The 23,484-nt window shown below is 37.3% G+C and overlaps 1 protein-coding gene across 6 annotated transcripts in view; it reads right to left on the minus strand.

Moving 5' to 3' along the window:
• SLC44A5 (solute carrier family 44 member 5) overlaps nt 1-23,484 on the minus strand; it is a 372,817-nt gene that overhangs the window by 107,432 nt on the left and 241,901 nt on the right. The gene's annotated exons all lie outside the window — the stretch shown is intronic.

Raw genomic sequence — 23,484 nt, forward strand, 5'->3', positions numbered from 1 at the left:
TTTTTTTTTTTTTACAGTTTTTTTTTTTTTTTTTGCTATAGGGCGTGTGTGCTCGCCAGACAGACAGACAGACAGAAACAGAGAGACAGAAAGTGAGAAATCACCCCCCAGAGGGGATGGCCACGCCTCAATCTCTTCTCCTCCATTTTTCTCTCGGGATCTTGGGCACGCACCCACAAGCACCTGGCATGAGTTTTAAGCCACCGGGTCCGGGACGCGAACCGTGGTCGACTATGTGGGAGTCCAGTGATGTAGCCATTACACTCACTGCTGGTTCCCTCAGATTGTTTCTTTACTCAGCAAAAACAAAAGTGCTGCTCTGAAATTAAATGACAGATTTAATGCAAAATGGTTTCAGAAAAGGCAGGGAAAAAATCTATACTCATAACCTAGAGACCTAGATTCTGACTTTGACACTGTCACCAAGTCACCAGATAACCTACGCTAAGCCTTTTCACCTTTCCAGGCCTATTTGCCACTCCCAAACAGAAGGCTGGTGCTAGCAGGAGTCATGGTGGTTAAGGCACTGGATTCTCACATGATCCTCTGCAGTTTGAATCCCAGACCTGGAGGCTTGCTTTCTCACTTTCCCTTTCTCTCTCTCTCTGATGAGTGCATGTGCCCTGTAGCATATTAAAAAAATAACAGATAAAATTAAATTGATAATTCTATTTTTTAGAGTTTTTGTTTTTCTTTTTGTTTGTTTGCTTGATTTTTTTCCTGTAGGGCAGAGAGGCAGACAGACAGAAAGTGAAAAATTACCCTCAGACAGAAAGTGGGATGGCCACACTGTAATCTCTTCTCCATTCACCTCTTGGGATTTTGGGCATACATGCATAAGCTGCTGAGTCCATGACTCAAACCATGATCAGCCACATGGGATTCCAGCACCTTAACCACTACACCACCTGCTAGCCCCTTAAATAGATCATTCTTAAAACAAAACAAGACAAAAAACAAAAACAAAAACAAAAACGAAACAGAAGTCTGAACCTAATACATGCTAATATTTGAGACCAGCAGATGGCAGAATGGTTAGCTCACTGGACTCCCACATAGTCAACTGTGGTTCAAATCCTGGACCCAGCAGCTTAAAACTCATGCTGGGCTTGTGTACATGTATACCCAAAATCCTGAGAGGAGAATGGAGGAGAAGGGACTGAGGCATGGCCATCCCCCTTGGGAGGTGATTTCTCGCTTTCTGCCTGTCTCTCTGGTGAGCACATGCACCCAACAGCAAAAAGTTCTCTAAAAAAAAGTTAATATTCTTTACAAGACTAAACAGATAATAATTCTAAGTCTGTCTCAACAAAAGTTTTAAATTATACTAATTTTCATAAATCTGTATGTGACTATAAAGAGTATTTAAATATATTTCCTATTCCTACTACAATAGATTTGACTACATGGCTCAGTTGTTTAACTTATTAACATCTATGATTATCTGTAAAGTTTAGTCTTTCTAAAAAAAAAATCAACTAAGCTTATTTTGGGCTCAAAAATGGCTACTGAATTTATTCAGCATTCTACTATTTCAAAGAAACCAACTGCCATTTCCATTACCTATTTTTTATGTTAGGCTAAGAAGAATGAAATTTACTGATGTTTTTCCAGCCCAAGCTTCCCAACTGTGTAAAATGAACTGTTAAGCAGAACATTAGCAGAACATTTTCATTTCAAACTCTAGCAGTGAAGATCTCCCACCACTGTGACACAGAAGGATGCACACTTAAAGACAATACATTTATTTAGTGGATTTGAACATCTTTTGACTAGAAAAAGAAATAACAATCATCTGCAGTACTTTAAATAGCAAACATCTGCTTTTCCTAACATACTTTGAACACTTTGAATTTCCTGATTAGTTGTTATACGAGAACTGTATTTCTGAAAGACATAATGAGGCAGTTTAAAGACAAGTCTTAAATGATCCTCAAAGTGAAGAAAAATGTTCATGCTCTGGGTAATGATGGTTAAACTGGATGTACCAGCTACATAATAGGAACAAATAACAAATAATTCTTTCAACTATTTGCATTTATACCAAAGGTTGTATTAAATATTGCAAGCAATGGAAGATAACATAGTTGAGCTGTGGGCGTAGATAAATGAAAATATAGCACTGTGGTCTTAATATCACAGCAATAAAATCTATGACGCTATTTAAGCAGTATTTGCTTGCCTAAACCAAACATGAAAATTTTCGAAGTAATGACATAAAGCATCTTTGTGAGCACTAAACAAATGCACGCATACACAATGAAGTTGAGCTCTGGAATGTATATGCAAACACATCTATGGCCAACTGCTCTGGTCTGGAAACTGCAGGTTTACTTTGGTCGCTTCAGCCTTTACTCAGCAATTTGTAACACAAAATGTAAGGGATCATCTATTTTTCTCATAAAAGTTTATAAAAGATGTCTTGTAATAAATATTTCCAGGTGATTCATTAGTTTTATATTTTACTCATAATTCTTTCACTGCTCCAAGATTGTTCTTAAAAGTTATCATTGAGGAGATAAATATTTCAAGCCAAATACCAAAGAATAACAACAACAAGGAAAAGAAATAGGAATTATATGTACAGTGAAGGTTAAGGGTCTCTTACTTTTTTTTTCAATCAAGCAATACTTATTGAGCACCTACTATATGCCATACTCCGTACTAGTGGATAAGAATCCAGGAGAAAAAAAGTGTTAATGAACTCAAAATCTATTTATGCATAAAAATAGACAAACAAGCAAACAAAACATCTTCAACATGATCAAGGTCATAAATGGAGTATAAATAATGTATATGATATTTAAAAAACATAGACAAGAACAATTGATTCTTCAGGGATGTAACAGGAGCTAACAGTTGAACAGGGAACATGGAGATTTGATCTTTATATGTGAATAGAAAACAGAGATGGGTATTGAGGACACCATTTCTTCAAATTGTATGGATAGCAAAAGTTCAAGAATCTGATACATTTTCCAAGAACTGTCTTCTAATTCCTATGGTTGTTTGTTCTGCATGTACTGATAAACTTATTTATCAGAAAAAAGGCATAGAACACTATTGTAGCATCCTACATGTAAAGAGGAACATACAAACACAAAATCATGCATGCACAAACACATGCCAATATATAATTCTAAAGTATCCATTTATTTGAAAGTACACATAAAACATTGATAATAATGGCTATCTTTGAGGCAAGATTCTGAGAAACCAGGACTCGATGCCCTTTCTGTACTACTTGAATGATTTATCGCCATGTATTACCTAAATAAATTTATAGATTCCTTAAAACAAAACACTTTCTATGGATTTTTCCTATGGGTTTTCTATGTGTTTTTTAAATACATACTTTAGAAGTATTTATTGGCATATGTGTTTGTGCTTACATGTTTGTGTGTTTGTATGTTCCTCTTTATATAAATATAGTATACTACAATAGTATTCCATGCTTTTTTTTAACCTAACATGTAGTAAACAGCATATTTTACAACTAGCAAATAGTATATTTTACCCTGAACATTCCCAGAGTGTACAAAGCATTCAGCACGTGTCATATCAGCTTCTAATTTTTAAAGAAATTAGCATTTAAGTCTCCAGTCATAAGATTATGATCAAAGGATTTCTCATAATTTGGTACCCTCAAGCGGCAAAAAATAATGAGGAATATTGAGCAAAAATTCTGTCTTCTTCATTAATGATACTGAGACTATGTCTAATCAGTATCAGGAAAACAAGCTAATAGGATCAATCCAATGAAAGAGCTGGGCCTGCTCAAAGGGGTAAAACCAAGTCCAGCCAATCATTTTATAATGCCTAACCTCCTAATGCTAACTGGACTTATTCTCTCTTTCTTTCTTTTTTTGAGAGGTTTTTGCTATAGGGTACGTGCTTTGCCAGAAAAACAGAAGGAGACAGACAGAACATGAGAAATCACCTCCGAAGGTGGATGGCCATACTGCAATCCCTTCTCCTCTATTCTCCTCTAGGGATCTTGGGCACACATGCACATGCACCCGGTGTGAGTTTAAGAAACCGGTTCCGGGACTCAAACTGTAGTCGACTACATGGGAGTCCAGCAACATGGCCACTACACCAACTGCTGGTCCCTACTTATTCTCTCTTTCTATCTCTCTTTCTTTGTCTCTTCAGGAAACCTACTAGAGATGAAGCACTATGCTCAGGAAAGTATTCTACCTGCTGAATAAAGACACTTTCTCTTTATTCTGTTGTTTTTAATCCACTTGAAATCCTTTTGTCCTTTTCCTGTAAAATGTTCATCTCAGTTCAAAAACTCTCTCCTACATTATGTCATATACTTAGTAGATACAGTCTGCTAATCCAAAGTGTATCACAGAGTTTACAAACAACTCATAACAGTATAACATACCAAGAGTATCAAATACATTCATAATTCCAGCCCTCAGATTATGTTCAAATATTAGAGGAAGGGTTTTGAAGGAAGATAATGGCAGTAGGATAGAAAATCAAACCTCTTCTAGGAAGGAAGAGATAGAACTTCATTTCTTCTTTTACTGAATGGGAGGAAATTAAATTATAGATAATGCATATGGAGAAGATGGTTTATGTGATTGTAACTTAAATTCCCAAATCTGAAAAAAACAAGTTGTGATACTAAATGTAGAAACAAAACCACAACAAAAAGAAAAACCAAACAAAGTAACTTCTCCAATTATTGCAGAGGATAAATTTACTTTTCTATGCAAGATAAATCTATAAAACATTAATATTTGGAGTCCTCAAAAGTTTATGGAAAATGTATATTATGAAGAAATTATAAGTAGATATCAATTTTTTGGCATCAAAATAAACTTGTACTTTAATTTCATTTTTCCATTAACTTTTTGAAGTTCTTCATACACATTACAGTGGAGTGTTTTCAGGAGAGAGCGTTAAGAAGTAAAGTAAATGGAGGAGATCATCAGCACTGGAGTGAATTTTTTTTTTTTACATTAAATTTTGAGCAACTGATAATCATTTTGCTTCAATTTTCACCACAGACTCTAAGCCTTATTTTTTTTTACTATATTTGATAGAAAGCACCTTATGAAGAATAGTAAACTACAAAAATCATAAGATACATAAAAATGATGAGAAATACAACTTTGCCAACATGAAGAAACTGGTTCATGAAGACATTCACCAAAATACAGTAGACTTCCAAAAATAAATTCACAATTGTCTGAATTCAAATGTCCAGAGCATTTAGTTTTGTCTATGTTTATAGATCTTAAATATAATATCTTAGATATAGTTTGACAAGTAACTAAAATAAAAATGATAATGTGATATGACTTGGGAAGTTTTAGTCTAATTCTATCATGGAGGGTTTTTTTTTTTTTTTTTTTTTGCTATAAGGTGTGTATGCTCACTGGAGAGACAGAGAGACAGAAAGCAAGACATCATCCCCCAGAGGAAAAAACCACATAGAAATCCCTTCTCCTCCGTTCTCCTCTCAGAACTTTGGGCACACATGCACACGCATCTGGCATGAGTTTAAAGCTGCCAGATCTGGGACCTGAACTGTGGTCAGCTACATGGGAGTCCATTGACAAAACCATCACACCATCTGCTGGTCCCAAGGTCCAGACTTTTTAAATGGATAGCTATGAGGTTTGTCCTCACTTTCTCCATTCAGCTTTACAAGGCTAGAGTTAAAAAGCTGTTCCTAAAAAGAAAAAAAAAAGCTGTTTCTTTTCTCCCAGCCACTACATGCCAAGTTTGGGCAAGCTTATATCAAAAAAAAAAGAAGTACTACAAGAGAGATGGTTTTATTTTCAAAATAGAAAGGCATCTCAAATATGCTTAACTGAAATGTGCATACACTATTAATATAATACTTCCTTAATTAAACAAAGAAGCAAAATAATCACTTAAAAAGCTAACATACAAGTTGGAAAAGATTTAAATGAAATACCAATTTCCAGATAAAACTTGATCTATTTCTCTATTAATTTTTTTCTCATAGGTCTATCTAGAAAACAACCTTGGCACCACAACTCTGCACTGTCATTCCATTAAGTAAAGCAATTAAGGCAGTATGTTAGTGAGTGAAGGGAATTCTTTCAGGCCTTGCCTTTCCGCCTCCTGGTATGTTCTTTATACTCCCCATTTCTCTGTGCTTCTATTTAGACTTGGTAACCTGGCTCCACACTGCTGGTTTCTGAATGACTTACATGTCATAATGGGATGCTGTTACTAGGATTGCCCCTAGAGTGCTCATTTCACATTCTACAGCCCAGTCACACAGGCCGACTGCTACGCCTCAGGGCCCAGGCCCTTGGAAGCTGCCTGCTGTCTTCCACCCCAGCTGGCTTCCCAACCCAGCCCACCCGCTGGCCTCCTGCACCATCTGGACAAAAAATGATAGCTAATTTTTAAATAGAAAAATTGTCTTCTCTACTTTTTCTTGCCAAAAGAGCACACATTTAAATACATACAATGATTGATGAAGAGCTAATGAAAAATCCATTCAGTAGAAAGATAGCCTAGGCACAGCAACATGTGAAGAATATGTGCTATTATTCTGATGCAGGCATGTTTCTCTAACAAGAGGGGATATGGGCCAGATACAAATATTCTGGTTACAATTATAGTACTGGTAAAGGATCTGGTTATTATGAATGAGCTAGGAATTGTTCCCAATTCCATTCTTGTTACTCAAGAATAAAAGGTCCAAAAAGAAAATAAGGGGCCAGATGATGGTGCCACAGGTAAAAACCGACTGTTCTGCAAGGCAATGCCACATAGGAAGGTTCATTGTTCAGGTACAGAGACTCCCAGTGTACATGTGCACCAGGCACAAGTAAACCCATGATCCAGGGCTGGCCCTGAGGCTGGGGTAAAGCAGTGGCAAGACTCTGCTCTGAATGCTGTCTCTCTTTCATGAAATAAATAAACAAACTTAAAAAGAAAAAAGAAAATGAGTGCAATGCAGGGTGCGGTGAATCTCTCCCACACCCATACCTACCACACCCCACCTACCAATTTATTATTTATCTTTCTCTCTCTTTTTCTTCTTTTCTTTTTTCTTCAGAGAGAGGGAGAGAGCAACAGCCCCAACAAAGTCCTGATTTCACAACTCACCTTTAACCTTCAGCCAGTCCCAGATGTTGCACAAGTGTGTGCCCTGCATACTCAGGGAAGTCTCCAGCCTTGAACCAGGAACCTTATGTGGGAATGCTTCTCAGAGGGGCATTTCAGTGCTGTACCAATATCTGGACCTAGATAGTTGTGTTCTATTGCAACTCCTACTTCCAACAGATTCTGGTGCAGCAGGTTCACTATGTGGAGTTATCTCCTAAAAATAAGAGTGTCAGATATAGCCCTACCTGATTTCCTAAGAAACTGCACAAGGAAAAGGTCTCAAATCTTAATCATGCTTTTCAAGCTTCTCCATAATCCCACATGATCTGTTGAGCTTCATCCCCAAGATGTCTTTCAGCCTAGCCTCTGTTCCAGCCCTCTGGAGTGTGATAGAATGTTTATGCTCTCTACAGACTGGTTAGGGGGAATGGGTGTCAAGCAGTATCAAGACCCTGTTTGGAATGCTCTACTCCACAGCCTCAACCCTAGAGTGTCTGCTTTAGCCCCAGAGCCATTTCACTCTAGGCCATACCTTCCTAGCACAGTTATGAACCAGGGACCGAGAGAGGCAGACTCATTGATGTGACCATTTCAGTTACTCTGGACCTCTGAAAGGGGCAATACTGTCTCCTGTGCAATCCCATTTCCTTTCTCTTCTTTTCACAGGTACTGGACTCTATTAAAGATCCTGCACCTCACACTCCATCTTAGCCTTTGCAATCTGCAGCACACACCTTCATGAGTCTAATTCTCTTCTTTGCTCTATTATATCTCAGTCACTCTACTCTTTCAAGGTCCAGCTCAAATGATACCTCTAAGAAACACTTACCAATCCTTCTAGACAAGAATAATTATCCATTTCATTCATTCACTTTATTCCCCGCTGAATTACACTTGTACCTCTATTTAGTGAGTTATTCTTTTTTATATTAAAGTTAGTAGTTTCACTTTTAAGTTATGGACAGCATAGTGTGTATCTATTTCAATTCTGTGTTCCCTTCAGTGAACGACAGGTAAGAATTATGAATGAAGGAATAAACTGGTGTATTATCTGGAATCCACTTAAACCTCTTCTTTCTTTCTTCTCCATAAAAATTGAAATGAAATCCTGTTAACATTTCATCTCTAATATTTCATACATAAACTCAGCCTCCTCTTTTTCAATCACACATTATACATAGCCTCTACTTTCTGATCTAACCAAGAAAATCTGTTTTGCATGGCACATTTGTACTTATAATGTCTGAGATGTTATCTAACTTTTTTGACATCATGATCCTTCCTTTAAATTATTGCTAAAGACCCTCCTACTACATAGAACTCCCAAGAGTACTACCACACAACTTTTTTTTTTTTTTGAGAGGTTTTTGCTATAGGGCGCGTGCACTTGCCAGACAGACAGAGAGAGACATAGAGACAGAAAGCGAGAAATCACCCCCCGGGGGGATGGTCCCGCTGCAATCCCTTCTCCTGCCATTCTCCTCTCGAGATCTTGGGCACGCACGCACACGCGCTTGGCATGAGTTTTAAGCCACCGGGTCCAGGACGCGAACCGCGGTCGACTATGTGGGAGTCCAGCGACATAGCCATTACGCCAACTGCTGGTTCCCACTACCACACAACTTTGTCCACCTCAGGATGTGCTGGTTCACATAATTTACGTATCTAATATGTGTCTAAAAACCATTATTCCCTATCATAACAGTGACCAATTTTTATGTTTACTTTTCTTCCCAAGATCATAATAATTTTTTCTATGCAGATATATATATATATATATACACATCCTTCTTTAATAATATATGCATGTTCACTTCCCACTGTCCAAAATGATTGCTCTGTACTTTGTCCTCTATTTTCAATCCATGTACCCCTAAGCCTGCCACCATTACCAGGATCACTACCACCCTATTCTGCTTAAGACTTTACTGCATAATTCATTGAGAAAATAAAAGCAACCAGAAAGGATATTGCTTCTTTATATTAACAAAACTATTGATATTCCAGCATCTCTACCCTATCCCCTGATTACCATCTTGCAATGATGGGTTTAGAGTCCCTCTTCCTATTAAAGGTCAGCTTCTCCAACTGTATATTGGATTTCATTTTCAGAAATTTGCTTCCATATTTACTCTTTTTTCTTGCATCATCAGTGTCCTTCTAGGTCCATATTCTAGTAACTCCTATCTTTAGAAAAACTCTATTTGATTCTAGATTCCTTTCATCCACCAATAAAACTTATTAAAAGAGTTTCCTTTAGTAGTCATCTCTACTAGCTACTAGATTCATCTCACAGTCTAATTCTGTCCAATCAGATTTTACTGCTGAAATTGCTCTTGATTAGGTTGCTAATGACTTTCATGTTGTCAAATGAAATAACTTCTCAATTTTTATCTTACATGGCTTCTCAAAGTAGTTGATACAGTTGGCCATTAAAGACAAATTAAAAGTAAAAAACAAACTCATAACACTTTCTTTGAGTTTCTACAACATCTCATACTCGCAGCTCTTCTTTTGAACTCACTGAATATTACTTCTGTCTCCTTTATTGATTCTTCCACCTATGCTGGACCTCCAAATATTATGAAGTCCCACGCTTTGTCTTTGGGCCTCTTCTCCACCCTCCTAAGTGGTCTTATCTATGATAGATGTTTGGTTATAAATATCTACATGCTGACAGCTTCTAACTCTTGATCTCCAGCTGTCACCTTATTCTTCAAAGAGTTCCAAACTAATGCATCATCACATACATACCTATTTGACGTCTCAGATTTAACCCAGTCAAAACAGAAGTCTTGATTCCTGCAATATGCAACCTGCCCCTCCCCTAATCTTCCCACTTGTAGCACAGGGATCATCATCCATCCATTTGTTCAAGTCACAAATTATTATCATTAAATTCTTGTTTCCTATTGCTACTGGTATCCAATTTCATCAATAAGTACTGCTGTCTCTATCACTAGAACATATCTTGAATCTATTCATATCTCTCTATCTCACTACTGCCTTATTCTAAGTGACTGACTCCTTCCTGAAATGATTGCAAAAACTTCCTGTTAACCTTCCAGTTCCGGCTCTTGGACTCTTAAAAGTCATTCTCCACATAGCAAGATAATGATTTTTTAAAACATATATTAGACTAAGTCACTCCCCTACAAAAGCCCTTCAATGTCTTTTCCACTGCAATCACTATGATATGCTTAACTTACAGAATATTTCTGCCCACCAGTCGCCACTGCCCGTGCCCATTCATCATGTTGCATGAACATTGGCTTTCTTTTTCTGCTCTTTGGCATACTGTGTTAGTTTGTTTTTCTGATGCTATAACTGAGTATCACAGACTGGGTAATTTGTAAATAATAAAGGTTTATTCAGCTCATGGATGTCCAAGATCAAGGGCCACATCTGGAAAGGACCTTCTTGTTGGTGAAGACTCTCTGCAGAGTCCTGAGGCAGCACAGGACATCAGATAGTGATGTCTCTGGTCTCTCTCTCTCTCTCTCTAGTTATAAAACCACCAGTATGCAACCTTGGGCTTCCCCTACCCCCTCATGACCTCATCTAATGCTGACAGCCTTCCATAGGTTGGATTAAGTTTCCATCTTCTTAGTGTCCTCACAGTAGTGACCAAATTTCAATGCATGAATTCTGGGAGTACATAATTGAACCATAAATTTTTGCCACATAGACTCTTCATTTTGCTTCCTCTATCTGATATGTTATGTCCTCAATCTCTGAATTACTGGCTCCTCCTTATCATTCAAGTCTCACTTCAATTGTCACCCCACAGAAAGGCCTTCTCTGATCACCAGATCTAAACTAATGTTCCCCTTCCCTAAGCTACGTACTACCACATCACCCTGCTTTACTTTCTTCCTCATACTCAGGTTCATTTCTCAGATATTGCTCTTCCCTCTTCCAAGAAAAGAAGCACCTTGTCTATCTTGCTTACCTGTACCTCTAATGCCCAGAATAGATAAGGTACAAAAATAATGATCATTAATGCACACGAAAGATGCTAACAGTAAATTCCTCTCATAATTTAGAAAAATTTCACTTACTGGAGAATTGATATACTCCCCTCTGTTAGATAAGGAGAACTTAATATCCACTATGATTTTATTTTTGTAGCAGCTTGTAGGAAGCCCCCTGATAATCTGAACTTCAATGAATGCCAGAAAATATATTAGCCTTTGAGTCAAGAATTTCTTTCAGGACTTCAAATTTATATTTATATTTTAATAATTTTATTGCATCCAGGTGTCCAGGTGTTTAAAATCATCTCATTTAAAATCCTTTCTAGAAAGAAGCAGCATATAGGTAGATAGGTAAAGAGAAGTGAAAGATTGCATGTTCCACAGTTGCCTTTCTTTCTTTATACATAAAATAGATGAAGAACACATGACTCATACTAATCAAATTGGTAGGCTTTACAATACTGAAAATAACTGTTATTATAGAAGACAGAAAATCTGTATGAAGTTTTGTATGAGGCATTTATTTTTACCTGACGCATTCGAGGGATGGTAATTTCACTATAATCAAAGGATTCAAGGAGAGAAGAAAGAGCAATTTATTACAGATATTATAGAAGGGATTCATTCATATAAAGTAGCAGAATGAAATGACCTTTAGGTCCTTCCCAATCCTGAGATCCTGTAATCCAACTCCTAATGTCAAAATAAGAGTTCAGCTTCAGGCCTAAGTGATAAATACCTAAAGCTCTGTGTTGATGTCATCACATGTTCTTGTGAATCCTAAAGTGCTATTATCATGTCGAGATCTTAAATTATTGTGGTAACACAGTGCTGTTTCCTAAGTTTATGTGCAGCTCATATTTTCTTCTTGTTGAAATAATTGGTAGATTTTGTCACTGTGGAGGGGATTTATATATTGAAAGGTGGGATTCATTATTATAAAAATTGAGGAAAAATTTATAAGAAAAAAGGACATAAACTTAAAGAGAGAAACCTGTAGGTCACATGTTATAAGAATGTCTGAGAGAAGTTACAAACCATTTTGATTTGAAAAATAGTTTGAAGTAAAAAGCCTCTATCCATAGCACTTCCTCTAAAAAAGTTTTCTAAAGTCTCAAAATGTAGGAGAAAATGAAGAGAAATAAAAATAAATAATTGCCCTGGATGGCTAATTTTTCAGAATGCAAATGTGAATTGAAGATGTGCTCTATACTTGGCGTTTACACTCCTCATTCAGAATGGACCAAGTGGCTTAATGCAATCAATCATATACCAATGTGACTGCTTTTCACCGGAAAATATAGACTAACATACGTTTTATATGCCAAGCACCAGGCTAGGTGCAACGAATATAAAGATGAACCCCAAAATGTTCTGCGCAATGGAGTTTGTATTACAGTATGAGAGGCAGATGATAATGGAATGAATGTTGTTAGTGCAATTAATAGTCATTGACAAAGGCTCTGGAAACAAAGGGGACTGCATCTAGTAATGGTAAAAGTAGGGAAGAGGAATCTGGAAACACTTTAGAGCAGAGGCAACCTTTGAGATTGTACACTTCTGGAAGGTATTGCAAAAACAGCCTACAGCAGGCATCAAAATAGAGAGACCTGAGAACACTTGCTCTAGAAATGTTTGGTTTAAACCGAACACACAGTGGGCCCACACATGCATGATGGGAGGCAGGACGATCAGGGCCAAGGAAGGGAGAAACGATGCTGCAGACTTAATGGCCCACATCACCAAAGGTTCCATACTACATCAATGTGTTTGGTATTTTATTCAGCAAGGCTTAAGGAAACATTGAAGAATTTTAAGAAAGTGACAGAATCAGATACATTTTAGAAACTTTCATATAGCAAGCCTTGAGAGAACACTATTCTACAAGATTTGATGGCAAGCACCTTGCAAGGCACCAGAGATACAAGCCTCCTAGTCGTGATGTAAAGCATCAAAATTAGTCTGTCCTAGTCCTTTGTATGTGTTTGTGTTGGAGAAGGCAAGAAGAGAGAGTGAAGTCAAGCAGGTTGCAACGAAAATCCTAAGGAAAATAAAATCATGTGGCAGGGAAATGGTGCACTAAGATGGTAATTTTTTTTTTTTTTTTGGTGCTACACAAGAGACATTTTTATTAATGTTCTGTTATATTTACAGTTTTAACAATGCAAACCAAGGTGAATTACCACTTGGCAGAAAGCACATCATCCTACATTTGTAACATTGGTTTCTGCTAACACATTGTAAAAGCTAGTAGTACAGCCTATTAGGGGTCATCTCAAAAATTCCAAGCTAATTCTTTATTTGCTCCTAATATCTAATCCTCTCCCTATACCCATCTCTTGACCTGATCATCAGAAGTCAAAACAAAAAAGGGTAGGGACTCTAATAGTACAGAAAGTGTCAAAAATGACATTTTAGTAATTAGCTGCATTTGTTCTTGTCGTTTCAATTTTATACAGCGATGACACCTTTAGAATTCCTTAGGTACATACCATAGAACAAAAAGGTACTGTGAAATTTTAAACGAAGACTATAGAAAAAAAAAAAAGAATGCTTATTATTTAGCAGTTAAGAACAGAGTTTTTGATTACACTTTAAGTATATTTTGCACTATGAGTTTGTTTCCAGTTGTTCACACAGTACATTTCTAGATTAATTTTAACAGCAAATATGGATTGTGTGCAAAAATGCAGTCATAACAGAAATTTTATCTTTTGAGAAAACCCCTTTAAAATGACCAGCATTTAAGATGGTAATTCTTGAAAGGCATCAAAAGAAATTTTACTTTGTGTAGGAAAGGGCAAAGAGCAACCAGAGAGAGTCAGACCTTCGAAGGAAGTTACTCTGCCTGACTCATGTTAAAGTAGTGCAAGTACTTACAGTAACAGGAGAGAGGTAAGGCTGGGAGATAAAATTACATAGGTAGCAAAAGCCCAAATGATGAAGAATGTAGTATCCTAAAGTAAAGAATTCAACTTTTATTCTAAATGGCATGAAATGAGTAGCAAGCCTCTGATTGCTTTTAATCAGAGGAGTGCATGGTTTGATTGGTTCAGATTCCTCGATGAGACGGTCTTCCAAAAATTTATAGAAAAAAAGGCATATGATGAAAACATTATGCATGAATTTCCCCTTTTTCTTTTACAAAAATAAACTTGTATTTTCATTGCATTTTTCATGAACTTTTTGAAGACCTCATTTATTTGCTTTTTCTCCTTCCTTCCTCACATCCTATCCAGTATAGATTTATTCCCTATCACTCTCCTAAAACCGACCTTGAGAATGTCACCAAAGACTTCCATCTTGTCAAGTGCAGTGGGCAACATCTTTGATCTTGTGTCTGCAGCTACATCTGACACAGGTGACCATTCTTGTTTTTGGACTCCTCTTTATCTTGGTTCTTTAACATCATACTCACCTGAAACCTCTTTCACCTCATTGGCCTCTACTTTCCTGCCACCTCAACCTCTGTTTGTTCTCCAAATGTTAGAGTGGACAGGACTTGGTGCTTGGCCTTCCACTCTTCTTTTGCTATATTCTGGTTTTAGATAATCTCATTTAGGCCAATGACTTCAAATATTATTAATGACTGTCAAGCTTGTATTTCCACCAAAGATCTTTCTATTGGCCTCTAGATTTTCTATTCAACTGCCTTTTTGACACCTCTACTTGGAATTACAATAGTTATTAAGACTTAATTGGGTCAAATAGAACTTTTGATTCCTGTTCTCACCTAAAGCTGTAAAGTCTCCTCTCCTAATCTTTTCTATCTCAGAAACTGAGACCAATATCCACCCTGTTTCACTTAGGTCACATTTCTTTTGTTCCCTCTTTTTAATCTGAGTCTCTTACATTTAATTCCTCAACAACTCTCATTGGCTATAAGTTTAAAATATATACAAAAGTCACTTGTCTCTCCATCTTTCTTCTTTCCTCCCTTACATCTTACTCATACTTACACAATGAACTCTAGAATGCCCTCCTTTCTTTTAGTCCTAGTTTTCTTGAATCCATCCTCTACAGAACAGCTTTCGAATCATAAATTAAATCATATCCCTTCTAGTTGTATATTTTTAATAGTTTCCCATTGCACTTACATTAAAACTCACACTTACTGGGTTCTACATAAGTCCCTTCTGCCTAACTTACTGATTTCATCTCTCTCTGACTCTCTCATTATAGCCATACTTGCCTTTTTTCCAATTCCAGGACACATTAAATTTCTATCCATCATTTGTTATTTCTCTGATTGAAATGCTTACCCCCCAAATTGTTGCATGGCTGGATGCCTCTTATCATCCAGTCCTTAACTGCTATCTGCCCAAGAGCATTTTATGACAACTCCATCCACTCTCTACTACATCATTTAATTGTATTTATAGTATTTGTCACTACTGAAAATGGTTTTATTAATTTCTCATATTTAATGTCCTGTGAAGAATATCAGAACAAATGAGAAGCAAATATCTTGTCTATTTTGTTGAACAGTATATCCCCTAGGTTTAGAAAAGTTCGTGAAACATAATAGGTATTTGTTAAATGACTAAATGAACTATTATCCTAGCTTCAAAGTAAAGGAAATTTGGCAATATAGAAGCTGGTTAGAATGAACTGAAGGCACCATTTGGAAGACTATTTCAGAAACTCACATTATAAATCATTAAAACCTGGACTCAGGCAGTTGTCTTGGGAAATAAGGATCTAAAAGGTAATGAATCAAGGGGAAAAAGAAAGAAGCAAAACATTTAAGGGACATAAAAATGGAAAATTATCTGTTGATGATAATGTATATGATAATATCTTTAACTGGACTAATATACAGTGTATTCATGCTGGGAAAATTCATTTCGCAAGCTGTCATGATATACAATGATTGAATGTATAAAAATAATAAAATTTTGTAATGAAAATACAAAACTACAAGACTTTAAGACTACATTTTCAGGGTAGAAGAGAGAACTTAGCATAACTATGTTTAACAAACAAATGGGTTGTGGTTACATTCATCAAAGTAGGGAACACTTGAGAAGCAGGAATAGGTATAAAGTGCAGAGAAACTCCTGAGTTTAGGTTTTGAAATGTCGAGTTTGGAATGTCCAAGGCATATCCAGGTAGAGCTATCTAGCAGAAAGTCAAAAATATAAATACACCTGGAGCTCTTTGAGATATGGATATATTTACTTTAACTAAATAAAGTACCCAAATAAAGGGGAAATTTTCAAAGAGCATTAAAGTCTAATAGAAAAAAATATGTAAGTTCTCATTTCTGAGAAATACTTCCTGGTTATCAATAGAGTGAATTGTAGGTACTCTTCCCTGGTGCTCTCAGAGTAGTCTATGTGTTTATAATACTATGTTATGATTAACTGTATACTTAGCTACCTTTGCAAGCTATAAACACTGCTAAATAGAGCTGCATACTGTAAACCAGTGAGTAACAACTTTGATCATGTCAACCCTTCCCCGCCCCATTCAGGTTTCTCCAGTGAGTTCCCACTGCCTAGGAACTGGCTCCAAATGGCTTATTGTGATAGTCAAAGCTCTACACAATTTTGTATTAACAAAGCTGCCTAAACTTATCTCTCTCTCAGGTCTCTAAACCTTTGAATGAACTCTGTGTTGAATCAAACCAGTTGTGTACATTTTTGTAGAGTTTGAAAATTGATTTTTTTTTTTTTGGAGAGATTTTCACTGTAGGGCGCGTGCGCTCGCCAGACAGACAGAGAGAGACATAGAGACAGAAAGCGAGAAATCGCCCCCCAGGGGGGATGGTCACACCTCAATCCCTTCTCTTCCATTCTCCTCTTGGGATCTTGGGCACTCACGCACACGCGCCCGGCGTGAGTTTTAAGCCACTGGGTCCGGGACACGAACCGCGGTCGACTACGTGGGAATCCAGCAACATAGCCATTACGCGAACTGCTGGTTCCCGAAAATTGATTTTTTTTTTTTTGGAGAGATTTTCACTGTAGGGCGCGTGCGCTCGCCAGACAGACAGAGAGAGACATAGAGACAGAAAGCGAGAAATCGCCCCCCAGGGGGGATGGTCACACCTCAATCCCTTCTCTTCCATTCTCCTCTTGGGATCTTGGGCACTCACGCACACGCGCCCGGCGTGAGTTTTAAGCCACTGGGTCCGGGACACGAACCGCGGTCGACTACGTGGGAATCCAGCAACATAGCCATTACGCGAACTGCTGGTTCCCGAAAATTGATTTTTTTTTTTTTGGAGAGATTTTCACTGTAGGGCGCGTGCGCTCGCCAGACAGACAGAGAGAGACATAGAGACAGAAAGCGAGAAATCGCCCCCCAGGGGGGATGGTCACACCTCAATCCCTTCTCTTCCATTCTCCTCTTGGGATCTTGGGCACTCACGCACACGCGCCCGGCGTGAGTTTTAAGCCACTGGGTCCGGGACACGAACCGCGGTCGACTACGTGGGAATCCAGCAACATAGCCATTACGCGAACTGCTGGTTCCCGAAAATTGATTTTTTTTTTTTTGGAGAGATTTTCACTGTAGGGCGCGTGCGCTCGCCAGACAGACAGAGAGAGACATAGAGACAGAAAGCGAGAAATCGCCCCCCAGGGGGGATGGTCACACCTCAATCCCTTCTCTTCCATTCTCCTCTTGGGATCTTGGGCACTCACGCACACGCGCCCGGCGTGAGTTTTAAGCCACTGGGTCCGGGACACGAACCGCGGTCGACTACGTGGGAATCCAGCAACATAGCCATTACGCTAACTGCTGGTTCCCGAAAATTGATTTTTTTTCAGTGCTCTAGAATTACCCCAACTCAGAGATGATGACTGGCACTAACAGAGTTCACAAGAGACCAATATATAAAACAGAATGTCAATGGATTAATTTACATGGAGAAATTTAATTGCTAAGCAGATCTGATGTTCATACTGGCCTGACCAACACATTATTCCTTTTAGGAAACTTAATTACCAAAAGGTTGCTTGATCAGTGTACAGTTAGAATAAGGGGAATTACATGAGTGGAATGTCTAATGGTATCAGGCTTTGTTAGCCTGTGGTCAGCTGAGTGGGATCCTTACATAGGATTTTCACTTCGACTTGATTGGGTGCCCTTACCTGCAGAGTGCTTGGGTGGGCAGAGTTGCTTGATCACCATTTACAATTCTCTTAAAATATATTGGATAAATTTATGATCAAGGCTTGCTGGACTTCTCACTGACTATGTATATCTCTGCTTTAATTATGCATTTATTTTTCAGTTTAATGGTCAGAAAACAGTATTATTTTATGAATTCCTAAGTCTTAGAGAAACATCTCAAATAAAGTAGTAACCTTTCTTGTTTCTGGTCCTTTTCAGGAGCCACCTCCACTGATCCCAGGATCCTAGTGCCTTCCTTCCCCTGAAACCCTGCAGCCTTTGCCAAGAACCACACATTTGGTGCACGATGCATGTTTCTGCATTGGAAGAATTAATATAAGCAACTTGTGATTATTCCTTAGCTGTTGCTTGGTATGCTTGTGTTGTCATCTGGTTTATAATTTCCCTTGAAGGACAGAGGTCTACGATCAATGTATGTGTGAGTAATTAAGTGTTAAGACTGGCTTTTCTTTTTCTTACTATTCCACTGATCAGAACATCTACTTTTCAGATGACATTCTGTGTGGCTTTTGGCTACTTTTAGTGTAGTTACATTTGAAAATGTCAGTATTTTAAATTGCAGTGTTTGTTTTTATTTGTTATTTATTTATTTATTTATTTATTTATTACCAAGAGAGCATTTCTATTAAAAACAAAACAAATTCCATTCTAGAGCCTAAGCCTATAATATATGGATAACAATTGTAGCAATTTGGGCTTTGTTTTTCTAGGCTTAGATCATAGGTCAAGCAAATGATAACGTTTTAATGCCTTTGTCCTGACATGAAAAGAAAGAGATAGCAGAATTCACTGAACGTTTTACACAGGTTCCTGTAAGTTCTGACCTGTCTTGACACGTCATACTTGGATCCACACAGTGTGCAGTGTCACGGCCCCTGGACACTTCATAAAAACCAAGTAAATTGAAAAATAGTTCTGTAGTGTATTCCATAAATCCTAGATATACAAATAACTTAGAAGACTCTGGTGCTACTTTCCTATTAGCTAAGCATCTTATTTAAGAATCTGAACTTACATTTCATACCAGTGCCACCTGAAAATGGTGTAGGATTTGTCTATCATTTTTTTTACTTGAAAATGATTTATTTAATGATGTTCCTAGAAAACCTCCCAAGAATTCACAGCTAAATTGTCAGAGTTTATAAGAGACCATTTCAAGATTTCTAAAAAAAAAAACAATTTAAAAATAAATTGCTATTTATATTCTATAAAATAATAGTCAATAAGTGAAATTATAAATGCCATTTACAATAGTATGAGAAGTATCACACACCTATAAATACATCTTACAAACATCATGCACAATCTTTATGGAAAATATTATAAAATTATATTGAAAGACATTCAAGAGCTAAATGAAATGATTGGAAGAATCCAACTTCTAATCGGTTTCACTTTTGATAATAATTTGGCAAATCGATTCTAATATTTATATAAGAAGGCCAAGGTCCAAAATAGTTAAGATTTGTTGATGAGAAATAATGTGTAATGATTTTCCCTACTAGATTCTGAACTTATAAAGCTATAGTAGTTAAATCAGTGTGATATGGACATAGGAAAAAAAATAGGTCAGGTGGAACAACAACAAAAAAGAATTCAGGAATAGAACATATTATGGAAATTGATCTATGGTAATTATAGAATGGCTACTTAGTATGAAATAATTTCATTTTTAAATTGTGCTGGGATGATTGGTTATCAATTTTAAAAAATGAAATTGGAATATTTCCTCACTCCATCACAAAAATCAGCTGTAAGGGGACCAACAGTTGGCATAAGAGCCATGTCACTGGACTCTCATGTAGTCAACTGTGGCCCAAGTCCTGGACCTGGTGGCCCAACTCTCGCCGGGCACATGTATGTGTGTGCCCAAGATCCCTAGAGGAGAATGAAGGAGAAGGGATTGCAGTGTGGCCATCCCCTCCAGGGGATGATTTCTGTCTTTCTGTCTCTCTGTCTTTCTGGTGAGTGCATGCACCCTATAACAAAAAAGAAAAAAAACCTCTCCAAAAAAAAAAAAAATCAACTGTAGGTAGATTGAAAGCCTCAAGCTTAAAACTATTAGAAGAAAATACATAATAAGAGAAGGCTTTCTTCTCAATTTCTTCTTTTTCTCATATTTCTGACAGAGAATCTTTCTATGAGTATAAAGTCCTGGGTTAATGGTCTTTTCTTTCAAAATTTTGAATGTATGCAATTGTTTCTGTTGAGCAGTTCATTTTCATTCTAATTATATTTGGAAACTTCTGTCCTTTTTCTTTGTTTGCTTTATAATTTTTCCTGCTTATTTTGGTTTTGAGGAGTTTAGTATGCTGTGCTCAGATATGCATACACTATTTTTTAAAACTGTTATTATTTTATTATTGATAATCACAAGTAGATCTTTTTTTTTTTTTTTTGAGAGAGATTTTCACTGTAGGGCGCATGCGCTCGCCAGACAGACAGAGACATAGAGACAGAAAGCGAGAAATCACCCCCCAGGGGGGATGGTCACGCCACAATCCCTTCTCCTCCATTCTCCTCTCGGGATCTTGGGCACGCACGCACACGCGCCCGGCGTGAGTTTTAAGCCACCGGGTCCGGGACACGAACCGCAGTCGACTACGTGGGAGTCCAGCGACATAGCCATTACGCTAACTGCTGGTTCCCTACAAGTAGATCTTAAAAGCTATAGGGAAATCAGTATTCCTATACATACATCCCAGAAATAATATACAAGAAGATTTAGAAAATTCTTTATTTATTTTATTTAACTTTGTTATTGTTATCATTATTATTTTTTCTTTATTTTTGTTTTTTTATTTCATTTTCTTTTATACATTCAATCACATTATTATTTGTCTACCATTTTAATAAGAACTTTAAATAGACTTTAAAGTCTTGAAGTTCAAACCTGTAAGGTTTAGCTTACACATAGTGACTGTTTTATTTTCCCAAATGTGATAATACAATGGTCATTGTTAATCCTCTCTTGAGGGGCATTCTTGTGTTTATCCATGAGATCTATCTCACACTGTTTTCTTCCTATTTCAGTTTCCTTTTCTTTCTTAAATATTTATAGTACCCCTTACTCTATGATAAGAATTATGCTAGTTGGCAATGATACAAAGGATGTCCTTATCCTCAAAGATAAGTGGGCTTATCTGTGGCCTTTCTACAAATCAGTATTGAAAAGAGAAATAGTGGGGGCAGGCAGCAGATGGCATAGTGGTTATGTCACTGGACTCATACATGGTCGACCGTGGTTCAAGTCCTGGACCCAGTGACTTGAAAGTCACGCCAGGTGCATATGCCCAAGATCCTGGGAGGAGAATGGAGGAAAAGATATTGCAGCATGGCCATCCCCTCAGGGGTTGATTTCTCACTTTCCCCCTCTCACTGTCTGTCTCTCTCTCTCCAACAAGCACACCTACCCTAAGGTAAAAACCTCTCAAAAAATAAAAGAAATAGAGGAGTATGCAGTTCTTTTTATCTCATAGAAGACAGTACTGATTCCCTATTAAGGGAAAATTTTTCTTAGTTCTAAAATATAGGAGAAATTCTCATGTAGCATTTTCTAAAAGAGCTTTTATTTCTTAGTTTTCTATGTGCATTTATTTCCACTCTCTAATGTACTGCCAAAGATAGAATTGAACATCCTTTCACTTTTTACAACCTCAATCTTATGCTAATCAAACTTCTTTTTATGTATTCTGTTGAATACAAGGTAGAAATCATATGGCCTGGAGACCCACTTTTTAAAAGGGCCTGGGTAAACAATTTAAACTATCAATAAATAACCTTTTGGACTCAATATTATGTGGCAAAAGCTCCCATAAAAGCTCCCCACCAGTTCTCAATAGATGGGAACAAATGAGGCATTGAGGTAACCTCTCTTAAAACACAACCATCATTTTTTCCTCTCGTCTCAAGACAGCTACAGTTGGCTGGTGCCTAGGCACAGAATGCTGTCTTATGTACTGAGAGAGGTGAATAGAACCTGACAGACAGACAAGGGGAGAGAGCTGTAACGATCTGCCTGAATATTTGAAAAGACTTCAGATCTCGCAGAAAGAGCACTGAAGAGAGCCACGTTATGTAAGTAAAAGGTGTTATTAAAGCCAGGCTTACTGATAGAGGCAATGCAAAGAATTGGGGATTTTTTCACTTACTCCTTAAACATCCACATTATTTTTCTAAGGGAAGTATACATGTGCTACCTGAAGAAGTTACAAATAGGCCAATCACATCTTTCTGTAGTTGTCCTCCTGTGGATGGACAATAGTTTCCTCTGTTTCTGGCCTGAAGAGTAGGGGAGGTATGCCTCAGAATGGCCATTCCACCTTTGCAGGCTTTTCTGATACCTAGAGCATCATAAAAGGCCCCAGGTAAAAGTAAATAATTTTCTTCATTGTGATTATCTGAGTCATTTAGATTTCATCTGAACTATCTGGCTCCATCAATGAATTCTAAGTAACTGAAGCAGGGAGATCTAACCTCCTTTCCTATCCCTACCACTAGCCAGGCCTAACTCTGCTTTCTTCCTTGTGGCTTGGAAAGGCACACTTGTAATCTGAATTTTCTCTGTTCAGATATGGTAACTCATTTATTAGAATTATTACTGTTGAATCCGAGTTATAGTTAGAGGTCCTTTGAGGCAAGTAGACTACTTTTAATTGTTAAAAATAAGTTATTAGTTATTATAAAAATGAATGCAATTACAGTAAAGTAACCAGCATGTTGAATGAGGCTGTTCATATACTGAACAACAAAATGTATTCATGATGTTACCATGGAGAGAATGAGAGAGATTTCAGGTTTATTGTAAAGGCAGCTTTATTCTAAGTATATCTTTGAATGAGTAACCTGAAACAAATGACTTGTTTTTTTTTTTTACAGAATTAGAATAAACTGAGCATATATCTACTTAAAACTGGGTTATTTTATGGACATAGCAGTAAATGCTAATGTAAATACTGATGGCTGGCAAGTGTGAATGAGCATGCTGATCATTATTTCACATTATAGTTTATTATGACATACAACTGCCAGAAATCAGTCAAAGCTAAGCAAAAAAAAACCGCTATCAACAGCATAATTTTCTCTTCATAGTTAGCCATTCTACCTCACAAACCCCCTTTTGATTAGCAGGATGCCTGGGAATGGAGGATAAAAGAAGTAATAGGACGACTATGAATTATTGGTTAGTTTTAAAATGCTGTGAGACCTTGGAGAGGGTGAGGAGAGAACCAGCTGAGATGAGTACTATTTCCCT

The sequence above is a fragment of the Tupaia chinensis genome, unplaced genomic scaffold (genome assembly GCF_000334495.1).
Source record: "Tupaia chinensis unplaced genomic scaffold, TupChi_1.0 Scaffold000164_1, whole genome shotgun sequence".
Classification (NCBI taxonomy): Eukaryota; Metazoa; Chordata; class Mammalia; order Scandentia; family Tupaiidae; genus Tupaia; species Tupaia belangeri.